Here is a 24,695-nt window from a genome sequence, read left to right as displayed (position 1 = left end):
GTTTAATGTGACAGCATAAGCACGGACGCCTATGACGTCAAGCACGTTTAAAATGGGCCGCGCACCTGTCAGGCAGCAGAGAAGATGCAGAGGGAGTGAGATGAGGATGTAACTTAACGCTCGCGCGCTGTGGGGCAGTGCACATTTCAGCCGACAAAGAAAACATTTCTCGTTTTCAAACAAGGTTTTAAAATATCGCAATAATAAGTTGCACATACAGTAAATGCTAGGACCGGTGAAACGCCATTCGGTCAGTGGACGCTTCCCTTAAAATCTACATTGAAATTTCATTAGCCAGGAACATAGGCTACCGTAAACAACATCCATAGAAAAGGTACGTCAATTTTAATACATGTCTACGATATTCTGGTGTGAAATTATCTGTTTGACTTCCTTCGAAACCTGGCCGTTTTCCTGTCCTGAATAAGTTTGGCAGCTTTGTTAACAAGCGCGCCCAACGGTGATCGCTGAATGCGCTTGCTGACAAATCTGCCGGTCTTATCCGCTGTATACAATGCATCACGAGCCCCGAACGTTTAGGACACATGCAAACGAGAGATTGGTTTAGAGCTACTGTGGCTGCTGAATGCGACGAAGGCTTCTGTTTTGTGCTCGTATGCGATTTACTGATTGCGCGAAGTTGTCATTCTAGTAGTGTCTTTCAAGTCACTGGAAAAGTCAATAATTCTATATGTTCTACATTGGCGTATAGCATAGGCTATTGCTTTTCATCAAACGCTTACCAATGTTTAATGTTTTATTTTGTCTTCAAGCATTATTCTGCTTAATGTTCTAAATCAAGCGAGCCCAAAATCTAAACTCGTATCCACAAGAAAATAATTCTGTTTGATAAAACGAGTTTATTGATGGACAACTACACTGATCGGGTTCATGCGAAGTTAATCGACGTGATATTGGGAACCAGTGGAATAGACAAGCTAACTTACTTAATAGCCTATGTTACATTATTCATATTAACAAACTATGACGGATAAAAAGTAACTGCTGACGGAATTAATTAGCAATGATCATGTCACGTTTAACTCACGCATTAGTTGGTAGGCTAGCTTATTTATAGGCAGGTGTCAATAAGCAGTAAATTTAAATTACGAGTAAATATTCCTAAATTTTGGCTATCTTTCATTTCACGGTCACCTCTGTCTTAATTTGGTGGAAAATAAAGGCGAGAGCACAGATGTTTAAGCCTAATAAATGAGCGCATTTGTCCTCTCTGTCCTGAATTGATTATGTAAGTTGTTAATTAATTAGAAGTGGTTCCCCTGCATAGATCTAATGTCCTTCATTAACCGTAGAAAGGTCCGTGCATATCAAATCGTTTTGTCAATGAATACGGCATTGTTTATTTTAAAATTGTGTTATGTCACTGGCAGTGCCTACACTGTAAAATGTACAGTGCTAATTTAAAAATGCACTAACACGTTCTAACAGAGACAGTATGTACACTTAAATAGTTGATTTAACACTGAATATTTATTGTTTAGTCACAATTTGCTCTGATTGTGCACAACTGATGGCAGTGAGTGGTGTGCACATCCATTCTGAAACAATAAAAGCAAAACCGGTGACTTGTAACATTAACTGCAATCTTCATCATTATGGTGAAGATTGGGAATACTGCAAACTTCTTTTCCTGCCTGTCTACATCGATTGACATTAAACATTGACTGTATTATGGAAGTGTGCTGATTCTCTTATCCGAGAGGAATATTTTGATTTTCTCTGGAGATCAATCAAGTGCTTCCTGCTGCGCATTAATTGATACACGTCAGACCTTACACAGTTTTAATTGTAAGTTTCCCAATGTACAGGAACATATTTCCCAAGTGAAGTCATTAGGCTACTCAAGTCCGGAACAACGTTTAATCAAGACTAGCGAGTTCGCAAGTGGCCACATGACTAAGGTTTCAAACGAAGCCATGCCAAAGTAGAGCAGAAATTAGGTAGGACTAAAGTAGAGTAACTTCTCCATATAAGTATCTAATATCTCTGTCCACTTGCAGTAGGAGTTTGCTTGACCGATGTTGGCTGTTCACCATGGGAATGCAGCTGGCTCTTTCTTGCAAAGCAAAATTTGCAAACTTGACTGACTATTCAAGGCCAACAGCATCCCGTTGATCTGAAAACGATAGTAGTTTGTTGACGTTGATTGAATTGGACAGGAGGTTCACCGTTATCTCTGATAAGGTCAATGGCTGCCCTTCAAGACTCAGCCGATGGAGTGGGAAGGAACAGAATCACTATTGATCGTCCGCCCGTATTAGAAGTGTTTTTGTCTGCCAAGGTTTCGTATTGGTGAACGCGAGCTGCGCGGACTATTGAACCACTAGGTGGAGACATAGTGCACGCAACCAACATTTTTGTTAGGTGAAATATGCAAGGGCATAGATTACCGCGAGTCGGCAAAGTCTATTTTCATAAATTAGATATGTCATATTTTTGCTAGCGATTAAAAGCCAAACATAACAGCAAAAATTAGATTGGAAGAATCCGGGGCCTATCGTGATCCATAAAAGATCTTTAAAAATATTTTTTGTTACTTTTATTAAGTGGGATTTAATTATAATGAAAAGCACTGTGAAATTACATAAAATTAAAGAAATATATTTACTGCACTGTTTAGAAATGACTAAATGTGATTGAGGGAGAAAAACTGAGATGCGGAGGGGCTCAGCATTAGTGTGAATCATACACTGTTAGGGTGACAGAAATACAACATACGAACCAAATCTATTTTAATGCAGATGTTGTTTAAGCATGGAAAGTTATATGTATATACCATTCATTTAAGCTTCAAAAAAGGGTGATTATTCACTTGCTTGTTGATAAGTGACAATCAATTGATCTGTTTGCGATTTCCCTTTTACTCATGGTTTACTTTCTTCTTGGAATAAATATAGTTTTTATTACCATTCATTATGTTTTTGGTGCATAATTTCCGCATATGCTTTGGCAACAAGTGTATTCTTATCATGCTAATAAAACCAGCAGATTTGAATTGACAAGGACCAGTGGCAGAGATGTTGAGACACCTGCTCATTAGTTTGCATGGTGGGTGTTCGGAGATCTGTCATGTCAGGGGTGGGCTTATGCATTATTATCCCTCCTAGATTTACTGTTGGTCCCATATCCTTTAAACTCAATCAATCAATCAACCAATTAATCAATCAATAAAAAAATCAATCAATCCTTGTTAAGTATAAGGGCAATTACAAACAAACTGTAACACAATACTTCACAATATGCCTGGAGACTTACAGTAGTTTTCAGGCAGCGTTTTAAGAATATCATGACTCAGTTAGGGTACAGATATGGATTATAGGGGACAAGCCTTAGGTGAGAAGTTAAAGGGGTCACTTTTGAGTCTTCATTTAAAGACAGATTTTTTCCCCCCCTTTTTCCTAATACCTGTCAATCCACCTTGGTGTCTCGGGCAGACAGCGTACTGGTGATTGTGTGTGTGTGTACTGCTCCACATGTAGGGGACACAGAGAGGTGCGTGGCGTTTCACAGTTAAACAAAATGGTGGGAGCCATGCCTCTCCCAACCGGTGGCCCTGTCCCAAACAAAGAAGGCTGGACTGTCCCATTGGCTCTCTGGCAATTGGTACACATCTATTTAAACTCTGCGTACAATCCCCTTGAATCCACAGTGAAGACAGAAGGTGGAATGAGGTAATCGAGCCCCCCCGGAGAATTCTCTGAGGAGTTCCTTACCCCCTGGGTGAATCAATCTGCTTTGCTAATTGCTTGTTTGTAAGGGTTTTTACATTAGTCTGTAGGGGCTTCATTAAGATCAGAGTTGTGTGCTTGGCCTGTTGTCTATGTTCGTGACAGGTGGGAGGAGCCCACCCGCAGTATAATTGAAACACTGAAAGGTGTGACCATGTAAGCTTACCTGTCCTGCCACGCCAGAATGAACACCTACTGCAGGTACCACATAGTGCACTGCTCTGTTCCAGCAACACTCCAACTGTAGCTGGTCTACAAACAGCAGGCCCGCTATGGATAGGTTGATAACCTATTAATCTCAGTGGGTAAATTGGTTTGTTTGTGCATGTTGGTACATCTGAGAAACCACGGAAATGATGTACAGCAGAGATGTCCCGTACAGAGGTGTTTACTCTGGTTTTACGTTCGACAGTGACATATCTCACAGAAGCAACACAGGTTTAACCTAACTTCAGAGCATAAAATCCATATTTTTGCATATAGTGTTTTAGAACATATTAGCACTTTCACATCATGTAATTATATGCACGATACAGCCTAATGTGTGGTAAAAATGGCTTGCACTTAAGATTATACAGTAGGTACTACATGCATTAACTAGCATTAGTTTCTAATGCCTGTGACAATAATTCGTGTTTTAATAGATAGTGTGTATTTAATGAGTCAAGCATATATTGTAATGCTTTCCCGTATTTATATTTTAGATCATATTTGGCAGTTTACATTATACTGACATTCCGTAAAATGTTTTTGCCAGTTGTTGTTTAAATAAAATCTTTAATGTTTTGGCACTCGTTTTGTTTTCGAACAGCTGTCATTCTAGCTGAGACACTTTGTCATGTTTAGTTGTTTTCTCTATAACGAGATGGATGACTGGTGAGGTTTTACGCACTGTACTCTTTGCGGGACCAGAGGAACGGGCCCATTTCCTGTGTATTCGTGGAGAGTCGTTAGCTGCATTATAGCAATCTGTCACGGAGGCAGTTGCCATAACCGCGCTCGGGCAATAGAGTAATGCAGCCTTTGTTTGCAATATGAGAACCGAGGCTTTTAAGCTGATTAAACGGCTTTCTCTTTTAAAAGAGCTACATTATTCAGCTCTCATTTTAGTTTTCAAAATAATATAATGGCATATTCCCTCAAGACAGTCCCTTAAATCAACGCTACCATACAAAATATGTTTGCATGTTTGAATATGCTGAACACGCTGCTGGGGCTGTTACGTTTTTTAGTGTTCGCTGTGTGTCAAGTGAGTGCTCTCTGTCAAACGGGTACCTGCTATATGGTAATGGTGTGGTCTAAATAATTTATGTAGATTCCTGAAGATTTCGCTCTTTAACGTCTATATTACCTTTATTTAGAAATATGAATTAGATAACAGTTGAGACGTGAGATTTAATTCCCATTGATTACAGCATGCACTGCATCAGATTTATCATTTAGCTACTGTAAGGGCACACTGTCACAGAACTCACGTGAATTATGGATGGATTGCTTAAGCTATACCCTCTCGTGTATAATTCTATCCCGTTCACTTTTTAATGAGATTTGAAGCTCTTGCTTTTCTTCTTAGATGAAATATTAACCTACCCTGTTGTGCTGGTACATGTAAGTGTGTGTGTGTGTGTGTGTGTGTGTATGTGTGTGTGATGGCAGGGTGTGGATGTCTTTAAAATTTACCAGCGGTGATTAGAACAGCGGAACGTGAATTTTTCATGTTCAGTCTATAGTGGAGATGTTTTGAAGCATCATAAATCACATGCTTTGTAACCACGGATCCACTCCTCTGTCATCCATGGCTGTTTTTGTGCCACCTTTGCTGGATTTAGTTGCAGTTAATCCCGCAAACACTCACAGTGAGACATGTCCCATTGATTGAGATTTTGTAGAAATGTTTTAATATTTTAATTATCATTTCATCATTTAATCAAATAAGTGGCATAATGAACTCTCTCTGCACTGAAGGTTGAAGATTGCTTTAGTCGAGTTGTGCTTCCATTTCATAAACACTACTGAGATGGCTGAGTCAGTCTACCTCCAGAAGAGAATGTTAAGAAACTACTACATACATTTTTTCCCCTCAATCTCAGTTTGCCAAGCTCAAAATTTGTTCAATGAAATATAAAGTAGCACTTTAAATTATTTATTGAGTTATAGGGACAATCTTGGACCGTTTTAAGGCCAAATTTAATGAGCTAAACCTAGCTAAAATTTTCCACAAGGAATTATATCGACTTGGCGTAGCTGAATCAACATTTTGACAAAGATCTATGTAATATTTCAATTGTTTTCAAACTTATATAAAAAGTATTGATTTATTTAGGCCAAACCGCAATGTAATTGAATCTTCCCCTCCCACGCAAGTTTAAAAAAAATCAAAATATGGAAATGTAGGCCTAGCCCTATCTGTTTGGACTCCTGCAACTCTGTTCTATAAGAATAAATAGAGTAGAAATGTGCGTTGTTGTGCATTGTCTTTGCTCAATATCTCCCTCAAGCCTAATCGTAACAGCACTTTTTGTTTGTAGGTTAAGCCACTGTGTGAATGTCTGATGTTTCCAGTCTAGTAAACCTTTGCAGCTGGAAATGCTTACATTCATTTGGATCAATACATTTGATCATTTTTTGTTTAATCAATGACAGCTTGTTGAAGAGGACAGATATATGAATCTCTGGAGGACAGAATGTAATATGCCTGGAATGTTCCAGTTAGGTTGGAAAAGTATAACTATGCATTTCAAGTCTTACAGTATCTAGAATGATCATCTCTATACTAGTTCTATATATTTCTGTACTCATTTGGTTAATGTCTGAGGATCCCGGAAACCATGTTTAGGATATGACTAAAAAAAAAGAATTTTTGCAATAATGCAGGATGTAGTTATATTTTTTGAAGAATGAAAAAACAGTTTTTGTCTGAATTCAGTGTTTTTAACAAGAATAAAAAAGCTCTTCTGTCAGAGTTTCGATAGCGTGATTATATTGAATATTTAATGTACAAATAATGCAATCTCAGTGGTTATATTTAATAACCAGAACCTTAAGATTAACAGGTTAACACATTTATAAAATAATAACAACATTGACATCATTACTGACAATAACAGAAGGAGAAAATCACACTACAATTGGTACAAGATTATCTGGGCTGTTTTTGCAAATATGCTTTTAATGGAAGTAAAGGTAACCAATGTTAAAGGAAGTAAAAAAAGAACACAATGATATAAAATGGTAAAGGAGTCCATTAAGGCCAAGAGCCCCAAGCCCCAAGCCTATACACTTTATTTACAGAAGCACAAAGGAAGGAGCATAAAAGACTCTTAAGTGATGCATTCCGGCACTGGAATGGAAGGACAGGGCGAACCCATAAAGCACGCATTCGCGCACTCGCATGCGCACGCACACACACGCATGTGCGCACGAACATCGCATTTACATTTTAGGCGTTTGGCCGAGGCCCTTATCCAGAGAAACGCAGCCTGCATTCTTTACATACAATCCATTTAAACAGCTGGATATTTACTGAAGCAATTCAGGTTAAATGCCGCGCTCAAGGGTATAACAGCAGGGCCCCACCTGGGAATCAACCTTATGAACCTCGGAGTTACAAGCTCAGTTCCCTAACCAGCATGCTACACTGCAGCCCCTTGCGTGTGCACATGCATGCAGTACATTACACACACATGCAAGCGTATGTGCATGTGTATATACATACTTTATATATATATATATATATATATACACACACACACACACACACACACAGACACACACACACACACTCAGACATAAAGCACACATACAATCACACGTACATACAGTACAGTACACTAAACATATTATATATACTTATGTGCATGTTTTTATTTTTTGTCCTGCCAAGCAGTGCTAACATAGCTGGGCAGACAAGTCAGGGAGGGGCTTTTAGTGCCTGGCGATGGTTGGGGACACCCACCCCCATTGAAGAGGAAGAGCTGGTGTTTTTGTGTTTGGTCACAGAGGCATGAAATACGGCCCTGTTATGCCACCGCTGCCCTTAAAAGGGTACCTGCCGGCGACCCAATTACTGCTGGGGAATTCTCCTCACAGAGTAATGAATCCTAACTGCCCACTGGACGGACTCTAACAGCCCCTGCCTCTAGAGGAACTTCCCTTTCTGTTTCGCAGTGGAAAACCTCACTAGGGAAAGGGAGCCACCGGCTGTTAAGACACTAGAGCCAGCTGCTGGTTGGAAAGCGAAATTCTTAACGAAGGCACTGGCTGCATGCATGATCTTCCTCTCTCACATGCGCACACACCCGCACAAACACATACATATGCATGCCTGCGTACACGAGCATGTGCTTGTGCAGACGTGTGAATGTGAATGTCACATGCGAAAACACGCACAGTGAAATGAACATGGGCAGGGCCGGCCCTAGGATTTTGGCGGCCCTAAACAATTCTGTCGGATGCGTTGGATCTCGTGCCCCCCCCCCCCCCCCGCCATGGTCGTGTGCCCCCCCCCCCCCCCCCCCCCGGCGGTTGTGGCCCTAAACAACCGCATAGAGCGTTTATGCCACAGGCCGGCCCTGAACATGGACACACACACACACGTATACACGAAAACATGCACATGCGTGCACATAAACAAATGAGCTCACAGCTCAACGGCGGGGAATGAAACACCATCAAAGCAAAACTGCTCCAAACATAATCGAAGATTATGATGCATTATGTAGAGAGAATACAGCCCTTTTACAGCTTTCACAAAATGGACAACCCAGACATTTGTTTATATTTGTTATATTTTTACCTACATAATTCCTTTATACAGCTGAGTATTTCTGGAAGCACCTGCTTTCATGATATTTATTCACCCTATTCATTTGTACCAAATGGGATGTAGTCCTGCAATCTCTCGTACACAGACCAGTTCCTTGACTGCTGTTCCATCACTGACTAATAGAAATTGCCTGGCATAGTAGTAAAACCACACTTCAAATGTCAATGCCAATCTTAATATATTAATTGAGTAGTCTCCTAAATATTGGGAAAAAAAGACTTTTGATTAAAAGTTAAAGGCTAGTGAATACTTCAACAGATTAAGTTGCTCTTTTCAAAGGAAATTGGGTTACTCAGACAATTTGAGTAAACTGAACTGTACACAGTTTTTAGATTTGGAGTTTATGAGGTCTGTTGCTAAATTTGTCCTACGATGTTATTTAACATGTGGATGTGAGGAGTCTGCATGTTGACCTGGACTCAGTCATTTGCCAAACTATGAGGAACATTAACAACATTAAATTTGAATGAAAATGAATAATAAAGAATGATTGAATCCAGGTAAATATATGACAATCCAGGATACAATATCTGCCATGCGCCTTGAAAACCACACAAAGCTTCATTGTTTCCAGGTCCCATCAGCATAACTTTATACATTTGTACACACATATTTTATTTCTGAGCTTGAGGAAGGGAAAAGTACTTTAAGAGTCAGACCTGAAAAGTGACCGTGGAGGGTTTTATTTGCTTGCCTGTGAGTTCCGAGATGAAGTGACTGGCGCTGACCCCCGTTTTGCAAATTAGGCCTGTTTTTAGTAAGTTGACTGATAGATGTTTTATTAGCAAAACCCCGACACACATTTTCCATTACACAAATACCCTGGAGCCATCGGAAACATGTTAGGAAATCAAAACAAGGAATATATGAAAGAGCGGCGTGACTGAGCTGCTCAGTCAAGATCAGGTTTGTGTTTTCTGGGGGGTAAGCTGCGTTCTTATTTACGTTTATTTTCCCCCAGAGCTGGAGTGTTCTCATCTCATTGTTCTCCTCAGCTGGTGACCTTTATGACGTTTTACTCTCTCTCTGCCTCCTTCTCACTACCTCTACTGTTTTATTGGCCTCCTTATTTAATTTAATTCCCCCATGTTCCTCCATTCTCATTCTGCTTATCTGAGGTAATAATAATAATAATAATAATAATAATAAATTACCTGTTTAAAGCAATACATACTGATCTATGTAATAACCTCACAGTACTGTACAGCAAAAGGGGAAAACTCTCTTCATCTACCAATATGTAGCACCTATCAGCCATTTTCTGACATCATACAGTAGCTTAGGTGAAGAAGGAGGAACTTATTGTGCCAATTAAATTGGGTGATGGTATAAAAAAGGGAAAACATAAGATAAGATGGTCAGGCTGAAAAGACCAGTTGGGGAATATTCCCTCGACACCAAGAAACTCCACCAAGAAAACAGCAGTTTCCTTCTGCTGCACTTGCAAATATATTTACCTGTAGCTGTCCTTCTCTCTCTCTCTCTCTCTGAAATATATATTGTTTCAAATTCAAATAGGCTTTACCAACTAGACCACACATACGAACAGTATTGCCAAAGCAATCATTTCCATAAAATTAGAATCAACAATAACGTAAACTACATAATATCTCTCCTTCTTCACTCGTGTGTGTGTGGGCCCTTTTCCGTCTGGCCTATGGAACTGTGTCTGAGCATAGAAGGTACTGGAGAGGTTGTCCTTGGGAGGCAGTTGAGGGGCTCAGGGTCTCAAGTTTTGGTACTCAAACATGCTGGAGAGGTAAACTGGGGCTTGGTGATGAGGAAATCTATAAACCACCATAAACTACAAGAGCTGGCAACCTGCAGCAGAGGGTACTGCACATTTGTGGGGGTTTTTATTTATTTATTTATTTATTTATTTATTTATTTATTTATTTATTTATTTATTTATTTATTAATTTATTTTTTTATTTATTTTTTTTTTTTACTGGGGTTTTTACAAACAAAGTTTATTCTTGTTAATGGAAGACATTTTTGAAAACTTTGGGTGTGGTGTTTGAGAAATGTGAGCATAACAAAATTATACTGAAATGTGAATTTATGCAAGTTCTGTTGTGACTAGAAAAGATGGCAATTTATGAAACACAAGACCATACATGCTGAGCAGCAGGACCCCATCAGTAGCACCCCTTTTTAAAAAAAATCAAAAGCCTGAAAGCGACATACCCAAAATAAACCCTTTTGACCACAGGCATAATCCTAAATTTCTTTTTGAGTGGATACAGATGCTTGTGGCTGTGCTTGGTGGGCTTAAAATGAATGAAGCCACAGCCACAATACAGGACAAATACTGGTTCAGATTTGATGGTAATACCATCGAAAGTGAGCATTCGGTATCGTTTTGTCTAAGCTGTTTTGGCGGGTTTCCAAAAAGGCCATTTGGAGACTCCAAAAGGACACTTGGTAACTGATTCATATTATGGGTCTTTAGAGGTGTAAAATACTATATATTGTATACTGTATGCTCGTGGAAGAACTGTGCTGAAATTATCTTTCTTTCCCCCTTGCCTGTCAACTTCCCCCTCCCTCTCGCTCTCTTCCTCCCTCTCCATGTCTTCTCCTAGCTCTCCCCTTGCCACCTCTGGCAGCAACAGGTCTGGAAGATTGTATAAAATAATTCCATTAGCTATATAGTTTATTAATCCATTGACTGAGGTCCAATGATTGACGTTTTCATCAGATATCCCATCCCTATCGATATGTCAAACACATCCCATTATTTTACACGCCACGTTTATTATTCAAAATCAGACCTGCTCCTTATTTATAAGCATACTGAATAATAATAAAAAATATTTTGAGAATGTGTTTAGATGCTCTCCGATATAAAATGGGATCAAGTCCTTCATTGAACATGCCCTCTGCTGTGGAGTCAAAGCTGTTTTCACTGTCCTCAGAAATATTCACTTAGATGAGTGATTTCTTCCAAGGCCTAAAATGCCAAGTATTCTGTTTCGACTTAGGCATTGCAAAATAAATTTTTTGTTGTAAAACAACAAAGTTTTTTGGCAAGAACTTTTTTTTTTGCTGGTGAACAAGTTGTAGTTTGTTTATGAGTGAGAAACTATGTGTCTTTTTATGTAAGCCTAATAAGCTATAAACCGTTAGAAACACAATTTCATTGGCTGTCATCAGTCATCACTATAATAGTTTGCCATTGGCTGGCTGTGTAATGGGCGGAAGTTATACTGTCCATGTCGAATTGTAGCTTGTGCACGGTGGGAGCCATTGGCTATACTGAGGGACTGCTTGGACAGTACTAGTCAGTGAACCTTGTTGGTGGGCTCATCTTGTTCCAGAGAGTCTTTATAAACCAGAGATTATAGCATTCCTATGTACACAGTGCTTTTGGCATGTTTGCAATGGCAAACCAGACAGCAATCGTAATTCCTCCGGAGAATTGCTAAGTCAATATTCTATGTTGTTATGATGTTTCTCCAAGTTTTTTTTGGACTAAAAACTACTATGGATTTTGTTTGCTGGACCCTTGCAGTGATAAGGATGCCAACTTTACCATGATTCATGTTGTCAGTGGATTTCCAAAACGCATAGACAGTGAAGACTCCCCAAGCTTGTTTTGTCTCCCCAAATGTTAACAAATAAGGAACCATTTTCGCTATAATATTGGCATCGTAAAATAGTTTATAGACACCAAGAGAGAAACGTGATTTTTATCACTTGCAAACAGTATATTGTGTGACCAGATTGATTGAAAATTTCACCATAAAAATAAGAGAATGAAAGCAAATAAACCCATACTTAGGGGGTAATCTGTAACATCTAAATTATATCTTAACAGTGATATTATACTTACAAAATTAAAAAGATACATTTTACATTGTATTTCATTCAGTTAAGAATGTACTTTTTTCCCCCCATGCTGAAAGCAACACATTTCTTAAGATGTCTACTGCAGGAGGATTGCTATTGGTCTTTTAAAAGCAGCATGGTGATTTACATTATAACCAGTCTGTGCTGTGCCTGTGTAGTGGGCTGCCAATCTGAACTGAACTTAAAGTGAACATCAATTATAAAATTGATGTGCCATGTCAGACCTCTAGTTCTTCTATTTAGAGCTGACATATATCAACAAAAATTGTAATATTTTCCTATTTATAAATGTGAAAAAGTGTACACCAGTAACATCATTGTCTAGACATGATTAACACTATAACATAACATACCAGAACATAACATAACGAGAACACACCATTCAGCCCAACGATGCTTGCCATTTTCTTACCATTAAAGGGCACCTAGTGCTCATCGTTTACCTACAAACTAGATGTTATCTAGCACTGCATAAAGCCTGGTCTTGAAAACTCTCAGAGTTTCTGTCTCTACAACATGACCTGGCAAATGTAAATGTAAGAAGAAAAATAATTTCACAGTGTCTTTAATGACAGGTTTACAAAGTGGTTCAAATATTACCAGTTGATGAATGGCCTCAAGTTTTAGAGGACCTTGGTTTGTCCTATAACTTCAAATTGGGTGTTTCTGTCTACTTATGTTTATCAGTGGCACTGGCTGGGTTAAATGACTACATATAGGCTTGTTAAATTCACAAACTCTCCCTCCTCACTCCTTCCCTCTCTCAGTCTCTCTGCCTCCTCTCTCTCTCTGACTATCTCTCTTCTTGTCTCCCACTCCCCCCTTTCTCCATCCTCTCTCTTTCTGTCTGTTCCCTTGTGGGTCGACTGCAGCTCTTTTTCTCTTCATGTTGTGAGTCTGAGTCTGTCTCTTCTGAAGGCCCTCGCCCCTCCAGGATGGCTCTACTTTCAAAGAGACAGCCACAGATGTTCTCTTTCTCTGTCTCTCCCCCCCCCAATCAATAAATACGAAAGAGGTCAGCGGTTTGTACATCTCCCAGGCCTGCAATAGGAGAACAGCACAAGCCTATATATATTATATTCAGTATCACCTCTACCAATTAAACATTAATTATGCCAGTTTGCAATTATGTCATTGTTGTTTTTTAGTTGTCTGTGGATGAAAGGAACAGGTGTTCCATGAAAAAAGAAAATGTTGTGACTTAAGAGAGATGAGCGGGCAGATGTTATGGTGATGCTGAGTCTTAAGGTTTGTGTCACATGCATAGCTGTGTGGTCTGCGTGTATCTGTTTGGGTCAGGAGTTAATTTGGTGGAAAATTTGTAAAGCTTGAATGCATTTCCATTAGATTATCCCTCTTCCATCCAAATATTATAATAGGCCACTCTTAATTTTAAGCAATAAGCCTACTTAGTTATTTTTAATGGGACAGTTAGCGAATATTTTTCTGCTGCCTTTAATGGAAGACTGGGAGAAAATTCTCATTCCAGTGCCCAGGGTCTTAAGAGTCGCTTCCTCCTCAGTCCCGTAGTCTATTTTAGCCTACTTGAATTAATTATACACTAATCAAAGCGCAGTAGGTTAATGGAGGCCTGTGGATTAGTTTTTGGTCGGGTCCGCATCTGACGAAAACAGAGGACAAAAAGCAGCAGGAAATTGCGCAGCGATCCACGTTTTCCCAAATGAACGGAATCGCAGTTTCTGCCGAGCTCACAGTCACCCGTCTCTCCCCGAGGGAGCGCGTCTGCGAGCTCCCGGTGAGACGAGCCTGACAAACCCCGCGTTCCCAGCCATCGCCGCTTCCCCCTGCCCGTTAATGGATTCGTCAATTCTTTTCCCGTCTGTCTTAATGACAGGCGAGTCTCTCTCAGGAGTTATGTGACTTTTTACAAATACTGCTGACACGCCCGCTCAAGTCTGCCAGTTATCTCCGAAAGGAGCATAATGTAAACCGCGGAGCTCCGGTTTTCTTGCGCTCGCCCGCCCGTCATTCCCTCTGCAGGGGAGAAATCCCACCGGGAGAGCAGGAGTTTGTCATAGCTACTGAGATCTCTGAAATACTGATCTGCATGATTATGCATGGGCAGCAACGCGGTGTGATGTTTAAGCATTGTGGATTCATTTTCCGTGGGGGAAACTGCGGCTGCACCTTGAGCAATACTAGGCTACTTCAGCTGCATTGCTCTGTAAATGTCTGCAACATTGCGAACGGTTTTAGAAAAATTAAGATTTAATCTTGCCCATTATGTCGTCTAAGTGAATAAACAATGTCACGTAGCCTAATTATAGCGGGGTTGACCTACAAAACAGCGTGACTCCAAATATGAAAAGAAAAATAATAAGCAGTCAATTTTCTAAGTAGACATCCTTGAGACCTTGCCACGCAGTTCAGTGCTACTGGTGCAGCCATGCTGTGCAAGACTTGGCTGTGAGAGTTTTCTGCATGGTGTTCTGCATCGGTCGCGGGTTTTATTTTCTCCCATGATGCACTGCAGATTCTCAGTCCCCTCCGCCAGGCTCAGGGCTAGGTCCTGCGTGATTTACGGCTCAGTTTTTTATTGCATATCTGCTACTTTGTGCGCTGATCCGCGAAAGACCCATGAGTCTAAATCAAGTGCTCGCTGCTAACCGCTAACACACACTGTGTACACACGGTGATAGGGCTGCTGTAAATCAGAGCGTATACACCAGGCAGAGAGTGGCCATCACTCAGACTAACCATCCATACCTTACCTAATTAAATCTGGGGCTGTTACAGTGTGTGCGCATCTTTTTTAGAGCCCCCTTCACTGAAGGCTTCCAAGCCCCCCCATCCTTTATTGGCAACATTTGAAGGCAATGCAACCATAATTTACCCAAATAAACTCCAGAAGGTCAGGGAATGGCACGCTGGATATTGATAGCATGGAAACAGTGCCTGATTGCTAGTAGCAGCACGCTAAAACAACAACTTTCCAAACAGATCAGATCAAATGTGCTTGTCCTTGCCAAACACTGTAATGTTGTGATTTCAAAAAAGAAAAGAAAAGAAAAAAAATCTTGCCAGGTTGCCTCTGTATAGCTGAACCTAATGACGTGTGCTAAACTTGAGGAGTTATCTGAATGAAATTAAGGTTCACGGTGTTGCAGTCAAGGAGCTAGATTTGTCCTCAGCCAGGAGCCTGAGGTATGATACCCACGTGGTGCGCTCAGACACATCCCCTGACCGAGGCCCTTTCCAGCGAATTGCCTCCGTAAATATCTGTCCGTTAACTGACGCGGATGTGTTTGAAAAGAGTGAAGTCTTTAACTTTTGGAGAGAGACCCAACGTGGCGGTTAAGATTGCAGACTAACCCTGGGGCTTTGACTGTTGAGAAATGAACTGGATGCGACCGTAATGGCTGCACTGCCTGAGGGCAGCCTTTGAGCTGGGCCTCATCCTTCACTGCGAGATGGGGATGGCGCGGGGGGGGGGGGGGGGCGGGGAGAGACGGAGGGACGCGAGAGCACTTCTCTTGGCCTCCGAGTGGCTAAGCCCTGTCAGAGATCACTGCAGCCCCGCCTAATCCAAAATCGCCTCCCTGGCACCACCCTGGCTCCGGCTTGGGCCTGTTTCCTTTCTGCCCTCTGCGGGACAACCTTCCAGCTGGAAAGAAACACCCAGCGCTGTATAGCAGTGTCTCCATTTCCTGCTTGGTTTAGTCTTTTTGAAAGGGTTAGTATTATTTTCCTGGTTGTGCGGTCCTCAGCGGCACTGATACAGCTGTGGCTAGAAAGTGATCCCTGTTTGGGGGGGGTTTACCTGTGCCCCGCCCCCGGCCTGCCACTCTGATTGATGGATGGGTGCGTTATCAGAGAGCTGCTCTGTCAGGGCTCCGCCCGCTTATTCAGCAGCGGGCCAGTAGCCCCCGCAATCGATGTGCGGCAGTCAGGATCGTAAATTAAATGCAGTTTGAGGTTTTAAATTTCACCTGCTATTTACAGGTGCTGAGTGTGTGTGGAGCGACATCCGTTTTACTGTGTGTGTGTGTGTGTGTGTTTGTGCACGCATGTGTGTGTTTGTGCATGTGTGTGCACGTGCATGCGAGTGTGCATGTGTGTGTCTGTTTGTGTGTATGTGTGTGTGCGTGTACATGTGTGTGTTTGCATGTGTGCACGTCCGTGTGTGTGTGTGCAAGTGCATGCGTGTGACTGTGTGTGCATGTGCATGCATGTGACTGTGTGTGCATGTGCATGTGTTTGTGTGTTTGTGTGTATGTGTGTGTGTGCACATGTGTATGCGCATGCATGCCTTTGTGTGTGTCTCTGGTAGTTGTCCTCATGAATAATACAGCATACCCCACTCAAGGATGCATTTCTGGGAAAAATGCCTTGAGTTTCCATGGCTTGAGTCTGAGCCTCCATTTGACAGTCGAGTTAGCCTGCAGCCTCCAGAGCAGGGCAAGAGAGGAAAGAGGACAGGGCAGCTGTACTCCAGCAGTATGGAGCCTCCAGGTCAGGGCAGGAGAGCAGAGAGGACAGGACAGCTGTACTCCAGCAGCATGGAGCCTCCAGGTCAGGGCAGGAGAGGAGAGAGGACAGGGCAGCTGTACTCCAGCAGTATGGAGCCTCCAGGTCAGGGCAGGAGAGCAGAGAGGACAGGGCAGCTGTACTCCAGCAGAATGGAGCCTCCAGAGCAGGCCAGGAGAGCAGAGAGGACAGGACAGCTGTACTCCAGCGGTATGGAGCCTCCAGGTCAGGGCAGGAGAGCAGAGAGGACAGGGCAGCTGTACTCCAGCGGTATGCGGCCCCTCTCCACCTGGCACAGGTGTGATGGCGTTGGGGCTTTGAAGCCGAGAGCGCTGCCACCTTCATCTCGCCGGCCGGAAACTGGGGCAGACCTTTACCGCGGCGAGGCCGGGGCATAAATCTACCTCTCACCTCAGCGCGTGCCAGCCGACATGAAAAATATGCCCTGTCTGCCTTCCGTTATGTGCTGCCGTTTTAAATATATCTGCTGCATGTGCAAATCGGCAAGCCCCGCGAACAAGTGGAACAAAGCGCTGCATTTGTCATGGCACGACTGTGTCACGCCAGCGGGATCGGCGCTATTGTCTCATACGTGAATTATCTGCATTTTCTCTGATTTCATTCTATTATTTATTTATTTATTTTTTTGCCCCACCGGGATTTTAAAAATAAACACGTTATAACTGTGCGTTTGTTTTATTTAATTCGAGAGTGAATGGTTTGCCATCCGTGCAGGGTGCAGTGTCTATGGTAACAGAGGAAAATGGGTCAATTCTAATTGATTATTCTTAATTCCTATAAAGGATTATTTTGTTGTAAATGAAGGCGGGGGAGTAAGAGCGCCTACTTTGATTGAGGAGGTATTGAGATTAGTGTCGCTTGTTTAGATTAGCTGTTGTTGTAGTGTTGTGAGGACCGGAGTGGTGGAGAGGAGGTGTAATGACTAATATGGCAGTGTCTGTACAGTGATCAGTAGAGGCCAATGAGCTATTTACATGGAGGGAAGATTTTTCAATTTAGCTTTAATCTGCTAAAGGTGTGTTGTGTGTGCCTGTGTATGCATGTCATTTTTTTTTTTATATTTCAAAATTTTTACTCAAAATTTGGAATAAAATTTTGTTTAGCTTGTCCCATGACTGCAGTGTTGAAGATGTGCAACTGGGAAGAATGTAAACTAGTGCTGGGAGAGTTAGGTTTCCTGAAACTCTCAGGGCTAACATCTGATTTCAGTGATTTAGGCCAATCATTGTGTTTTGCTGTGTGGAGAGTTGATTGGTTCTAACAAGTCAGTGATTGACAGCTAATTGCAGCCCCACTCAATATGGGGTTCATGAAACCTGCCTCTTCCATCGCTGGATACCTTCCTTCCTTTGGCAGTGGCGTTGCCAATTGGAGCAGGGCTCCTGAACAAAGTCGGGTCTGGCACTTGATTTAAAACCATGGCGCATGTCACCACATTTGAGAAGTGCAGCAGCTGAAGTGCATGGACTCCTCTATGAGCTAACAATTACTCTGCACCTCACAGCGCATGCAGTTCTGCAGAACAAAGCTGGTGCCAGTCAGAGTGTATCACTGGCTGCTTAAACCCACTATGTACCTTTTAGTATGAAGCCAATTATATCGCACTTATTTTGCCACACAAAATCCAGGGGTGTCAACTCCCAACCTGGAGAGCCTCAGTTTCTGCTGCGTTTGGTGTGTTTCAGCACACGTGTGATTCATTTGTGTACACACCTGGTTTCCAGGTGTAAATTGGCTCCAGACCGCAGAAGCCGATTGGATGTATTTAATGAGAGAGAATTTGCGAAGAATTGCCAGTCACAAACTGATGCCATAAAAATGTGGTTGGTGTGCGAAATATCTGCCCTTGAGAAAATGGGCAAAGTGTCGGGTTATTGTTGGCTGGTTCTTTTTGAAAATTTTCCAAAAAAAAAAAAAAAGACCTTTTGAGAACCTTTAAAAGCATCTTTCATCGTTTTTGGAACATGTCCTCTTTCAGAAAAACATTTATTGGCCATTCAGAAAATTTGGCGCCCATTAGAAGTTCTGAACGTACGCGTACCCATGAACCTGCTGCGGGGACTTTTATTTTGATTGACTGAAACTCTGACCTGCGCTGGAGCAGTGTCCGCCGTTGCTGTTTTATTAATGTCCCGGTGTCAGCGTGCAAGCGCGAGGGCAAGCAGAGATTCAAAGCGGGGAGTGGGGATGTATATTTTATTAGGACAGGTAGATGGGATGGACGCGGTGGGGCGGGGGGTATCTGAGAGGAACATGCACCCCCCCTTCTCTGAGGACACAAAGCATCAAGGGCAGGTTACTCGTGTAATGACACCCAATGGGACCGTCAAGACCGTCAGAATTTATTCTGGTCTTTAACAGCTGTGAGTAATCATTCTCCACTCAGGACCTGATAGGGGATCCGGGGGGTTAATTAGCTGTAGAAGGGATGATTCAGACTTTGAGGAGTCAGGGGGAGGTGAGGCTACTTTAAGAACTGAATAAGGCAGCAACGACTGCACTATCCCCATCTTCTTTGTGTAGTGCTTTTGTTTTTTGTTTGTTCTCTCATCGATGGTATGGAAAACTATGAAATAATGGAATAAATAATTAAATAAAATTTTACCTAACTTTTTAAAAAAACTGTCAGTTTAAGGAAGCCTTTTTTTGTTTTTACATCTTTTCTTTCTTTTTTTTTGCATTAACATATCACACATTTCTGATCAAAACAGAGAGCAGAGGACCTGGGTGCTAATTAACACGCACAACGCAAGTCGTTAATGCCGCAAAGAAATTTCACTTTATCTGCCCAATTAAGTCCAACAAATTTCACCGGCTTATCTCGGGATTCATGAGTTGTTTAATTTCAGGTTTTTTTTTCTAACGCCGGGAGAATCAGTCTTGTCGTTGGAAGGTAAAAGTGCAATTCTGCGCGAGAAAACAAGAGCAAGTTCTGCAGTGCGCCGATTGCTGGCAGTGACCTCAGCTTGAGGCCTCACTGTGTAAAAGTTTATTTCTGTATGACAGATTTTCTCACTTGCTAAGTCACTTGGAATGAAACTGTGTTCCACTTAATCATGACCATTACCTAAATGAGAACAGCAATATATATATATATATATATATATATATATATATATATATATATATATATATATATATTCACTATTTTAAATGCAAATGTTAAGCATATTTTTCCAAAACAATAAATGCAATTTCATACAGAAGATGCAAAAATCAACAAAGTCAATAATGTCAAGCAAAACTGAAGCATTTGGTCTCAGCTGATAGAACCTATTCCCACAATTGTGAGTCTACACCGCACATATGCAAAAACCTATTTGCCCATTTATTCAATCAGAAACCAGTCCTTATACATATTCGTAAGAGCTCAGCTCTCGGTTTGTGCCTGTAAGAATGGAGCAGGTAAACGATCAAGGGCAGGAAAAGACAGGAAAAGTGGCCAATAGAAAAGAGCCAATGTTCCAGGTGAAATCGATTTCACAGTTATTGGTCATGTCATTAATCATGGCTTTTCGTCATCATTCATTATCGGTCAAGGTGCCTCTGTAAATGAGCCAGGTCAAATGGGAGCAACTTAACCACGTGTTCCACAATCTCCAATAAGGACATTCTCACCCACATACCCAGCTGGCCTCTAATGACATTCCTTGATGTGTTTTACTGGAGCATTTTGCCACCAGCAGAGAGAAGCCAGTTCAGGCCTGATACAATACTTCACACTTTGTAATCCTATTGAACAATGTAGTGTTCTATCACTCTCAGCAAGTTGCTGAGATGATTAGCAAACCAATTACATCTGATGATGCAATTTCTCCTCCCATACTCTTACACAACTTAAGTAGCGGGTGTGGCTTGGCTAGTTCTCTACTGATGCACGTTAAGTATTCGGTAAAGCAAAGATCTCGTAGCAGGTTACCGTGACGATACACCGGCAATGCAACCCTCACATTCAAAAGAAAATGTTTGCCTAAGAAAACCTTTGGACAAGAGAGTCCCAGGTTTAAATCCAACCTTGGCACATCTCTAACTCATTACACTTACACAGACATACTGTAAGTCAGAGGAAGACATTTCATCTGATTGGCTAACAGGGCGTGCTACTGGGTGATAAGATCCTGTAATCCCAGTCAACTGAAAAGCTGCCATTCCTGGGCAACGCTAGAGCCAATTGTGCATCACCCTGCAGTGCTGCTGACCACAGTTGTTATTGGCGCAGTTCGCATTTGAAACCAACCCGAGAGGCCCATCCATGCACTAAAACTGTGCCTTAACCGGACTGTTCATTCATTTTGACTGGAATATTTCATGTGCTTGTAAAACAGTGTGTGCCTGCGATCATGTTGAATCACTACATATGTCTGGCCTGCTATCTGACATGAAGAAAACAAAAGAAAAATGGCTGTCCAGAAACTTTTGTAGAAGTTTCACGGTTTCATGGAAGTTGGCTGCTGTTTTTGCATTTGGAGCAGATCAATAATAGAGGTGGACTCTCTCTGCCCTCGTCTTATCACTTTTCCCCTATTTTACTTTGGGACTAGCTGTCCCCGTGTTTTACACCACACGGTGCTTCTGACCCTAAATAAATGAAGAGACAGGGAGACTGGGCAAGTGATTTGCAGAGGTGTGAAATTACTGGGGTGTAAAATTGCCCTGGCTTCTGTGTTGTTGTTTCAGCATTTAAGTTGCTCTATGGTCTTCGTCTGCATGCTGCTGTTGTTCTCTCTCTCTCTCTCCCTCTCTCTCTCTCTCTCAGTCTCACTCTCCTTCTTCTGCTTTCTCTCCTTGAACTCTGACCCCTGACCGACTCTGCTTCTACTGACTTTGGTCAGAAGTAGCTGGCCTTCCCAAACTAAAGCCAAATGCTGTTGTGTGTATGCGTAGTTATAGGTATGTGTATTTTATTATAATTGTTGAAAACTTATTTGTGTACATGCCTGGGTGGGTTAGAGCGTGACTATAAAATGTGTCTTTATCTCAGTGTTACATTCACGCTATCACAGTGTTAAGCAGACAGTGTAAAAAGTAGTGTTAAGTTGTCATTTGTTCATGTGTTCAATGTTCAGGGGTAAAGTGAACCATTTGAAATAGACAGTGTGAACTCAACAGTGTTCAATCTAGTGTGTGTGTGTGTAAGTAAGCTCCCACACAGTAAAATGTCCACTGTTAATTATATTCTTAACAGTGTTAATTCAACTCTAACAAATAACCAATTGGGTCCGAATGTTATCTGTTAAGAGTTGAATTAACACTGGACATTTTACTGTTTGTGCAGGCTGGTGCTGACAGGGAGAGGTAAGGAGGTAGAAGTGGGGCTGCTGGGTAAGTGCTAGGTTAATTCTGAACAGAGAGTGCTTCATTTCTTTGCAGCAGTGCAGGTGAAATTGATGTGCTTGTGCATGTGCGTGTGTGTGTTTGTGTGTACGCGTGTGTGTTTGTGTACACATGCGTGTGCGCGTGTGCATGCGCCCGCGTGCGTGAGTGTGTGTGTGATGTGTGTGCCACCCCTCCACCCCCTTCCTGCCCCCTCAGTCTGAGCCTTGTCAGTACAATGCAGGGAGTCAGGCGCTCTCTGCTCGTGTGGGTTCTTCTGCCAGCTGATTTATTCAGTTAATCAAATTATTTCCCTTACTGGCTTCTGCTCAGATTCTCTCAGACTGGCTGCTGGTACGAGGTCCGTGTTCCAGCACCTTTCATGAAGCAAATAAACAAGCAAGCCAAATTAATTAAACTGAGGAGTTACTGGGGAACATAGGTGTTTGCCAGCTGAAGCTGTCAACAGGGGGCGCTGTTGTTTCCCTTTTCAGGGGTGCCAGAGTGGGGGAGTGAAAATTGAGTATGTCAGAGGTAAATTACGAGAGTCATTGGTAGATTAGGGTTTAAAATGAAATGTGGGGAGAAGATTCTGGAAATTTTGTATGGCAGCCACTTGAAGATGGGAGATTTGCAGACTATTTGGGAGAGGGAATATAACAACACGCTGATGCATGTTTTTAAAATTAGCAGGTCATCCCATTTGTAACAGCTACTCTAAAAACAATGTTTTTAAAGTTATCTTCATCAATGTTTGTCTTGGAAGCTTTTTCTCATATACCTCATATTTTGCCCTGAGTGGCTACCTGGTTTTTACGTCTTCTTCTTATTGTACGTCACTTTGGATAAAAGCGTCTGCCAAATAAATGTAATGTAATGTTCTGCTTGTGTTTTTATTCGTTTCCATGTGTCTAGCACATACTCTTGCCCGGTCTTTATCCTACTTTGACATCCCAGAGGAGCCGAATGGCTTCTCATCTCTGAAAACCTTTCAGTACTTTTTGTTTCCTTCAAAAGCAAAAAAAAATAAAAAAGTTCTTTGTATTGCCCTGCGAACAAATGTGAAGTCCTCCCCTGCTAATTTTTTGCAGAAGTCTAATGTGTAAAAAAGCACCCAGCAGTCCGTGGTCTCGGAGCGAACGCGACGGGATGGGTTCTGACAGCCGGCGTAAAGGGACTTTTGTTGAATGAGATGAATAGAGAGGTAATGAGCCTGCCCCCTCCCCCCCGCCTTCCCCCCGGCGTCTGCTCCATAAAACCAAGGTCATCCAGATGAGAGATGTGGTTGAGGGACGCGCGTGTCCGGCGGTTTCCCCCGTTCCCCTGCCTCCGGAGGTAAGCGTGGGCGCGTGCCGTGATTTATGACTGTCGTGATCGTCGGCGGGTCTCCGCATGAATAAACCATGCGGTACGGAGTTAAGTTAAGCGCCTGCTAAACGACCGAGAAAGTTTTCTCACATATCCCCCCTCTCTCACTTCCATTTCAGGTTCAATTTAAATGCTTTATTGGCACGACATAATTTTACAGTGGGCACTACACCAGAGGTTATACAGCTAATTTTATAACAATAAAACAAACGAACAGTTAAAATAAAATGATAATAAAAATGATGCCAACAGCAATATTTATAATAGGACACTGTAGCAAACAATAGAGATAGAAAATAATAAAACCTTTCACAGTTAGCAGGAGTTAGAGGGTCTCTATTATCTCTTAGAATGTGGCAGGCAGCTACATGCAGTGCGATTCTGTGCTGTAATCTAAAAAACATTAATGGACCACACAAAAATGTTCTGTGTCTGAACTCACTTTATTAAAATCCACATAGGAGCAATAACAAGAAGCAAATGAAGAAACGAAGTCAGCTTTGTATGAGATAATAATATGAGAAATAGGTAAATGAAACATCATCCCATCAAGTGTTCCTCATATTATTTTAAACGTAGGAGGAAAAAAACAGAGATTTTGCCTGGTAGATCAAGCTAGTTGTTTGGATGACACTACAGAGAACGCTAATTTAGATCTTTTTGAGTCTAAACTGAGATATCGGTCATACAGTTCTCAGGAGAATGCTTTCACATGTCTTGGTGCGGTCTGTTGCCAATCTCGTTTTGGCCTAGGAGAAAAGGAAATAAAGCGCTTTCACTGCATGGCATTTTTCTTGTCCTGTGGGAGTGCAGCTCAGCTTCAGTCTGCTGTTGGGGGCAGTGTAAGCTACAGCCTCTGTTCTCTCAAACTGCCCGTCAAGGGACATCCCCTTTTCTATTTGTCAATATTCCCCCTCTTCCTTCCTCCATTTCCCTCTCCTTTCTACCTCTCTTCTATCACGCTCTCTTCTCTTTCCCCTCTCTGTCTCTGTCTCCGCCCCTTCATTCCTCTCAATCCCACTCTCCCTTCCCGTCTCCGATCTACGCTTTTCTCTCTGTCTTGTCCTCTCTTTGTTCCT

At 41.9% G+C, this 24,695-nt stretch overlaps 1 protein-coding gene across 2 annotated transcripts in view; it reads left to right on the top strand.

Moving 5' to 3' along the window:
* The first annotated feature begins 91 nt into the window (after positions 1-91).
* LOC118227403 (multiple epidermal growth factor-like domains protein 11) overlaps positions 92-24,695 on the top strand; it is a 120,032-nt gene continuing 95,428 nt past the window's right edge. For both annotated transcript variants that reach the window (XM_035417816.1, XM_035417817.1), the window contains exon 1: positions 92-334. The gene's annotated coding sequence lies outside the window, so the exon portion shown is untranslated. The remainder of the gene's footprint in view (positions 335-24,695) is intronic.

This window comes from Anguilla anguilla, chromosome 5, assembly GCF_013347855.1.
Source record: "Anguilla anguilla isolate fAngAng1 chromosome 5, fAngAng1.pri, whole genome shotgun sequence".
NCBI lineage: Eukaryota > Metazoa > Chordata > Actinopteri > Anguilliformes > Anguillidae > Anguilla > Anguilla anguilla.
Note: the sequence above shows the minus strand (reverse complement) of the source record. Positions and strands in the feature narration are given on the sequence as shown.